Raw genomic sequence first — 8,734 nt, 5'->3', positions numbered from 1 at the left:
GAAAAAAATCTGTAGATGGACATATGAGTCTAGTTTCAGTGAAAAATTACGAAACTGATTTTCGAGTTGTAAAACTCAAGTTATGATTTTTGAAGCGACTAGTACACAGATTGGCAGCTTGTCTGGGAAATTCTCAATAAGTGGTTTGAAGTCTGTTAACACCTCGTGTTCGACTCCGGCGACGGTCTCGGGTTCGCGGTGTTACAAATCTTGTTATTATTTTCTGAATTGTATGATAAATATTTAACTTGCTCTTAATTATGTGTTCTTAGTTCTTGTTTTGATATTCCAGGATATTGATTCAAGATAAGCTCTTATTTAGAGGAGGAATAGACCCTGTCTAAGAGTACATTTGTCATAATTAAGCGGAGTTGATTGCGCGGCTAGACATAGGGTGACAAGACTTTGCCGGATTAGGGTGAAACCTAATAAGGGGATCCATAGATCGAGTTAATGCAACCCTAGGGTGTTAATTAGAGAAAAGTCTCAATTATTCAATCTAGGGATTAGATTTTATTAGTCTTGAATAGGGATAATAACATAACTTAGGGATATCTACGGAACAAGTTAAATGAATAAATCGTCTGATTCGGAGCCAGAATAACAAGTAAAGTCTAGGTGGATTTTTCCTTAGGTGTTGTCCTCATTCAATCTTTTTGCAAAAGTAATCCCCCAATTCTACTTTCTACGAATTCTTAGTTTAGATAATTAGTTAGTTAAAACAAAACCCCCTATTTTTAGGCTAGATAATAAAAAGACAGTCATTACTAGTACTTTTAGTTCCTTTGGGTTCGATCTTGCTAAAACTATACTACTGTTCGATAGGTACACTTTCCTACATCGTGATAATAGTTAGTTTCAAGAACGATTAATTTTAAGTATTTAAAACCTGTCACACGAAAATCGTGATCAAGTTTTTGGCACTGTTGCCGGGGAACTAAGATATTAAGAACGCTTAATTTTTATTACTTTAGCCATTTATTTTTCTTGCAATTTAATTTAATTTAATTTTTTATTACTTTTTCTTTCCCTTGGCAGGTTTTTTATAGTTTTTGACTAGAAGAAACCCGTCAGGACCACTACTCTTTGATGAAGTAATTGATCTGACAGTTCTCAGAAACCAAAGAGAAATAAGGCGAAGCTTAAGATACACAGAGAACGAGCAAGAGGACAATACTCAACCCCCAACCGAAGAGATGGTTGAAAACCAAGACAATCAGCAACCTCCTGCAATTGCGGTTAATCAAAATCCTGCTCCACGCACTATGATGAGGATCCCAATGCTCACTTAGCAAACTTTTTGGAACTATGCGATGCATTTAAAATCAATGGCGTTTCTGATAATGCCATTCGTCTTCGGTTATTTCCTTTTTCATTGAGGAACAAAGCTAAACAGTGGTTGAACTCGTTACCACGAGAGTCAATTACTACTTCGGAACAAATGACCGAAAAATTTTTACTAAAATATTTTTTGTCGGCTAAAATGGCTAAATTACGTAATGGTATCTCTTCGTTTGTGCAGATGGAATTAGAAACTTTTACGATGCATGGGAGAGATACAAGGACTTACTGAGAAGGTGCCCTCATCATGGGTTACCACTTTGGCTTCAGGTTTAAACATTCCATAATGGCCTGGATCCTTTGACTCGATAAATGGTTGACGCAACTGCTGGCGGAACCATCAATAATAAAACACCTAAAGATGCTTATGAATTTATAGAGGAGATGTCACTGAATAACTATCAGTGGCAAGTCATGAGGACAAAGCCAACAAAAACAGCCAGTGTTTATAACGTCGATTTGGTCACCATGATCTCTAATCAGGTAGAACTCTTGAATAAGAAAATTGATGGTTTTCTTAGTTTTTCACAGGTTCACCCAGTAATGCGGTGCGAAGCAAGTGAAGGTGGATCAAGCAATTTGGAATACCAACCTTACGGCCACAACATGGATAATGAGCAGTTAAATTACATGGGTAATAATTCTCTATCTCAAAATAATCCATATAGTAACACTTACAATGCAGGTTGGAGGAACCACACAAATTTCTCATAGGGAGGCCAAGGAAATCAGAGACCACCTCCAGGCTACCAACAACCACCCTACTAATAGGAAAAAAAGCTGAACCTTGAAGAGATGCTCTCAAAGTTTATATCAGTGTTAGACACTTGTTTCCAGAATATCGAGACAGCACTTAAGAATCAACAAGCATTGATCTAAGGGCTCAAAACGCAGATAGGCCAACTGTCCAAACTAATCTCCGAACGACCACAAGTTAGCTTTCCAAGTAATACTGAACCCAACCCAAGGGAACAACTCAACACGATTAATGTTCAAGATGAAGAGAAATTCGTTGAGCCTGAGCCAGAACCGAAGCAAGAAACTGTGGTGAGCAGAGGTCAATGTGAGGTAGGTCATAATAAAAACAAATTAGTGAATTTCGTATATAAACCTCGTGTGCCATACCCCAACGCAACAAGGAAAGACTGCTTAGATGAACAATTTGGTAAATTCCTTAAACTCTTAAAAAAATTACATATTAACTTACCGTTTATTGAAGCTCTATCACAAATGCCAAACGCAATGAAATTTTTGAAAGAAGTTTAGCAAATTAGGGGAAGTTGGACGAGGCGTCGCATGTAGAGGTAAACGCAGTTTGCTCAGCTATTCTTTAGAATAAACTGCCCAACAAACTAAAAGATCCTGGGAGTTTTACGATTCCTTGCTTAATTGGTAGTTTAGATGTTAATAATGCATTAGCTTATTTAGGGGCTAGTATTAACGTCATACCCTACAAAATGTTCAAATAATTAGGTCTTGGGAAACCCAAACAGACTAGGATGAGCATTCAATTAGTAGATAAAACTATAAGATTCCCTAGGGGTATTACTAAAGATGTGCTAGTTAAAATAGATAAATTTATATTTCCCGTTGACTTCATTGTTTTAGACATAGAGGAAGATAGCAACACTCCTTTGATTTTAGGAAGGCCCTTTTTGGCAACTGCTAAAATGATTATTGATGTTGGCACAGGTGAGCTCACACTTCGTGTGGGAGACGAAACAATCACCCTTTAAGCCAATTCTGGCACCACATCTGAAATTGAAGGTGATTGTCTAAACCATTCTCCTAAAACTGACAATATGGTACAACCTACTTTGCAAGAAATGAGTCTAAAGGAAGCACATGAGTCATTCTCAAGCAGTAGCAGAGGACCTATTCATGGAGATCGAAGGCTACAAATCGAGGAGCTAGATGAATGGAGGGCGCATAAACCGAGAACACACGATAAACCAAAACTATGCCAGAACGAGCTCAACACCTTCCCACGTCAACTTAAGGTTGGAGATAAAGTCTTATTAGATGCTGCAGATGCTCACATTGTCACTACCACACTAAACGAAGAAATCCCTCTTACGGTACTTAGCATTTTCCCATTCAGTACAATCGAGGTAAGTCATCCCAAGTTCGGCACTTTTAAGGTAAATAACACTAGTTGAAAATCTTATTTTAATGAGAATGACAGCAAGAATGAGGACTATAAACTCCTCGAACCACCATGACCATTCAATGGAGAGGTAAGTCGAGCTTAGACTATAAATAAGTGCTTCTCGGGAGGCAACCCGAGCACCAACTGCATTAACTTCTTTAAATTTTAGTTTTCAACACCTAACTTACTAACGGAGCTCTTGAATACAAGTTTACCACCTAGACACGGCCAAGCACATGGGCGTGCTTATGGCCGTGTGGAAATAGGGCAAAGATGTCCCTAACACGGGCTACGACACATCGCCACCACTGTGTGACATGGCCGTGGGTGAACCTGCCAAAACAGCACGGGCGTGCGACATGCCCTTGCCTGGAACCAGTGGCCGAACCTGTCAAACTAACACGGACGTGCAACATGCCCAAGGAACACGGGCGTGGGACAATTGTCAGATGCACCCAAATTTAAAATTCGTGACTCACACGGGCTGAAATTGGGGAACACGAGCGTGTTCCATGGCCGTGTGCCCCAAAATCTATAAATAGGCTGCACTATTCATTATCTTCTTCACCTAAAAACCCTAACCCTAGCCACTGCAAGTCCACACGTCCTCCCTGCCACGCCTGTGTACTGCTTCCAACTTCATCTTTGACACCCACACTCTCTCCTTTAGCTTTTGTTTACTCTTTTCTCTGTTATTTCACTGATTTATAATGCTATTTATCATAGTAATCTATATTTTTCCTTTTATTTTCATCTTTCTATCACTCAAATTTCATTTATAGAACAAGTTATCATCTTTTTCATGTTCAAATTCCTACTCATTACATGATTTCTCTACTCCATTTGATTAGTTAGAAGTGACTATTCATGGCTAGGATAGTTGACATATTCATGCCTCTTGTGTTGACATTTCTACTCAATCATATAGTATGTTGCATTCCATTCTTTGCCATTTTTACTTATATCACCATGCTCATGCCACAAAAGTATGTCATTGAACTTATTGTTTTAGTTAAACTTAGTAGTTGTGGCTGAAGATATTTATTGAATTTCCTCCTCGAATTTAGTCACATTTTACCCTGTCTACTCATCAAGACGAATTGCTGAATCCAATTGCATGTACCATGTCATTTTCACGTAGTAAAAAGGTTGTCGTCCCTGCTTCAAAGAAAAGGAAGGAAGCGCCATCGTCCTCGGGTCCTACCACGAAAATTCGCCACCCTTTCCTGTAATTCCCCATTGGACCCCAAGAAGAACTTTTCCAAATACTCCAGGCCCGACCTTTAATTGCGGGCTGCTGCATCGACTGGGCTGCAATAGAACAAGTTTAGTTAGCTGATGCGATTCGGGCCCTCCTAACCACCTACCATTGGGAGCTTTTCTTTGGGATCATCGAGCCGACGTATCTCGAGCATACGATGGAGTTATGCTCTACATTTCATATTCAGACCGTGATGATAAACTACGATGATCCTGGCATGGTGCAATTTTGCCTAGGCAGACCGCTAGCTCAGCGTCCCAGAATTTGGTACTGCACTAGGTTTATATACAGAGGAATTCAAGGAGGAGAATGACTTACATGCTATCAACCGCCACATTCATCGTTCTCCTTCACGATGCTGGGACGCACTAGTACCAGGCGCGACCACCTATAATCCTAGCCGCTCCAAGGCATCGGCTCTCACTCTATCCCTGAGGTACCTACATGCCATTTTGGCCCACACGATTACAGGAAGGCAAGAAAGCATTGGCGTCGTCAACAATCACAACGCCAACTTTCTATGGTGTATGTCACACGGGCACGTCATTGACCTTGCCTATTTCATTGCCCTAGCGATTCAGCACCAGGTGGAGTGGCATAGGAAAGGGGTCATCTCCATTGGCCCCTATGTGAAGCAATTGGCTCGACACTTCGGGCTCCTCAGCACCACGGCCTAAGAATCATCCTTGACCCTCATTGGCCAGATGTCTTCACAAGGCATCTTGAGCATGCTTAGCATGAGGATGATCGAAAAGCACCGAGGAACCTACCCTCATCAATATTGTCTCGCCCAATCTACAGAGGAGGAGGCCCCCGAGGATGTTACTGATGATGTCCCCCCATAGCACGAGGACCCACCGTCTCAGCCACCACCACCCTCTCGTCCAGTTCATGTGGCAGCTTCATATGCTGACATCTCTGAGCGCCTCACTCGATCTGAGCAACAGTGTTTTCAACGATTTGACAACAGTGATGCTACACTACAGCAGATCTGTCAACACCTCCACATCTCATCGCCACCCCCACCTCGCGAACCATCTAGCGATGAAGATGTTTAAAAACTTTTATTTATTATTTTATGTTATTACTTTTATTTTATTTTAAGACTACTTTTTATTTTTCTTTCACCGTATTTTTATTAGGACTTATAATTATTATTTTACAATTTTTAATTTTGGCTAATTCCTATTGAGTACTTACCCTTCCTTATATATTTCCTAAAAGAGTTCCTAATTCTATCACAGTTATAAAAAGCTCCACAGCTCACTATGACTCAGGAACTCGAAACTTCACCGGGAAAGGTTCTCCCTGATTGCCATCTCCTGCTTGACAACGACCATAGCCACCACTAGATATAATATTCTTTTGGTGTAGGACTTATGGACTAACGAACCTCTACCACCACCGGAGTATCCTCCTTCACCTTCACGCCAACTATTCACCAGAAACTCCAGTTCAAGGAAATTCATTCATCACTCAGGAAGTTTCACTCCTCTACCTATCTTATTTTTATTTTCTTATATCTATCTTTGTACATTGAGGACAATGTACATCTTAAGTTTGGGGGGTATTTATTTTACTATCAGAAAAATCCCTGAATGACTTCCTTATTCTCTTGAAAAGCTCTCATATCATATTTAGGATAAATTTTGATTGATTTATGATTTTGATTGATAAAACTTGAATTAAAACATAGGAATTTATGCTTTTATTGTTTAAACCTTAAGACATTAGAGAATCAAGCATGATAAGTTAATTTTTAAGAATTTTAAATTTTAGGTTATTTTCCCCAAAGTTTAGGTATTACTTTGAGTTGGAATTCACAAGTTTTAAACCTCAAAAAGCCATAACTTTTGTGAGATTTTTGAGCCTTTTGAGCATCTATTAATTCTTTCATGCTCACTTTTATTATTGCTTTGAGTGCGTTAGTAATTGAAACTGTTATTCTAGAACTTGCTTGATTATGCATGTCAAGACCACACTTTTTGATTTGATATGTCAAAATAAAAAAAGGCACTTAGGATTAACCTACTCATACCATGAAAAGCCTACCTCCACGATTAACCCTTAGTAAACCCTGTTGAGCTAACAAGCCATTTCTTGTATTACCCTTAATATTAATCCTTAACCCATTATTCTTAAAATCCCCTAAATTAATTTGATCCCCATTTTTGTCGAGATAGGAATTGAAATAGTTGCTTAGCTATGTTTTATTCTACTTTGCAATTTAACTTGTTTTGAAAAAAAAATGTATACATCTTAGTAGTAGTAATCTTCTGAGCCAAAGAAGTTAAATTCCATATTCTGAGAAAAGCTTTGTTGTACGCAATTGATGACTAGCTATTTTTCTAGTTAGAAAATTTTTCAATTCAATCTCGATTCTAACCTTTTCTTTTAGTTTGTGACCGCACCCCCTAACCAAGCCGCGTTATAACCCTCTAAAGACCTTTTGATTGATGTTTCATCTCAATTTATAAGTGGTGGAGATTTGATTTTCATGTAAGCTTATGGTAATGACTTTTCATTATTGACTATTGAGTGCTTCATTTATTGTCTTTAAACACCTCGAGTGATTTGAGTGAATCTTTAGTGAGGATGTGAAACTCTGTGATATTCTGAATCAAAGGTAATTACTTAGATGATGAGAGACACCTATGTTTTTAGGATAAAATGCTCAACTTGGAATGTTTGAAACTTTGATGTTCTTTTAGTTGAATTCTCAATGTATGATTACTTGTGGATTATTTCGAGATATTATTGATAGAAATTATAAGTTGAGAAGGATTTATTTTGATTATGAGTTGAGGATTTTGCTTGAGGACAAGCAAATGCTTAAGTGTGGGGGTATTTGATAAACCATAATTTATACATAGTTTTACCCCATGCTTAACGCATTTTATGGATGATTTTTCCTTAGAATTGGTGAATTTGATGCTCCTAATGCCTTAATTTCATGTTTTATACTTAGGTGAGCATAGAAGAGCGAAAGGAACGAGAAATGAGCCAAAAATTGAGAAAATGGGCTAAAGTACGAAATCAACATAGTTTGGACTTCCTCAGACGGGCATACCACACGGCCATGTCAATTTGGCAGAATTGAAGAACGACTCACACGAGCGTGTCCCTGCCGAGCCCATGTTTAGTCCAATTCGAAAAAGGCCAACTTTGAGGGTTTTTATGCATTCCAAAGCCTATAAATACACCCTAGAGGAGGAAGAAAAGAAGACACGGAGAGAAGGAGGCAGGGAACTGCTCAAGGGGGGCCATTTGATCCATCTTAGAAGCCGAAGTCACCATCAAGACTAAAGATCTCCACTCAATTTTCCTTCAGGAGTTTTGGATTTTCTTTATGTTTTATATTCATTATTCTTTTGAGATGTTTTCCTTTTTAGTTATGAACTAAATCCGCTAAATACCTAAGGGGAATGAAACCTAAGACGAATCTTGTTATTATTTTCTAAATTGTATGATAAATATTTAACTTGTTCTTAACTATGTGTTCTTAATTATTGTTTTGATATTCTAGGATACTGATTTAAGATAAGCTCTTATTTAGAGGAGGAATAGACCCTGTCCAAGAGAAAATTTATCATAATTAAGTGGAGTTGATTGCGTGCCTAGACATAGGGTGACAAGATTTTGTCGGATTAGGGTGAAACCTAATAAGGGGATCCATAGATCGAGTTAATGCAACCCTAGGGTGTTAATTAGAGAAAAGTCTCAATTATTCAATCTAGGGATTAGACGTTATTAGTCTTGAATAGGTATAATAACATAACCTAGGAATCTCTACGGAACAAGTTAAATGAATAAATCGTCTAATTCGGAGCCAGAATAACAAGTAAAGTCTAGGTGGATTTTTCCTTAGGTATTGTCCTCATTCAATCTTTTTGCAAAAGTAATCCCCCAATTCTACTTTCTACGAATTCTTAGTTTAGATAATTAGTTAGTTAAAACAAAACCCCCTATTTTTAGGCTAGATA

General features: G+C 38.3%; 1 non-coding gene across 1 annotated transcript; it reads right to left on the bottom strand.

Annotated features, from left to right (window-relative positions):
- Nucleotides 1-1,489: 1,489 nt before the first annotated feature.
- On the bottom strand, nt 1,490-1,595 carry LOC128292389 (small nucleolar RNA R71). The gene has a single exon (XR_008282374.1). It is a non-coding gene; the product is annotated as a small nucleolar RNA R71 (small nucleolar RNA).
- Between the last annotated feature and the right edge of the window lie 7,139 nt (nt 1,596-8,734).

Source organism: Gossypium arboreum, chromosome 4, assembly GCF_025698485.1.
Source record: "Gossypium arboreum isolate Shixiya-1 chromosome 4, ASM2569848v2, whole genome shotgun sequence".
Lineage (NCBI taxonomy): Eukaryota > Viridiplantae > Streptophyta > Magnoliopsida > Malvales > Malvaceae > Gossypium > Gossypium arboreum.
The sequence above is the reverse complement of the archived record's forward strand: the minus strand, read 5'-3'. Positions and strand labels throughout refer to the sequence as shown.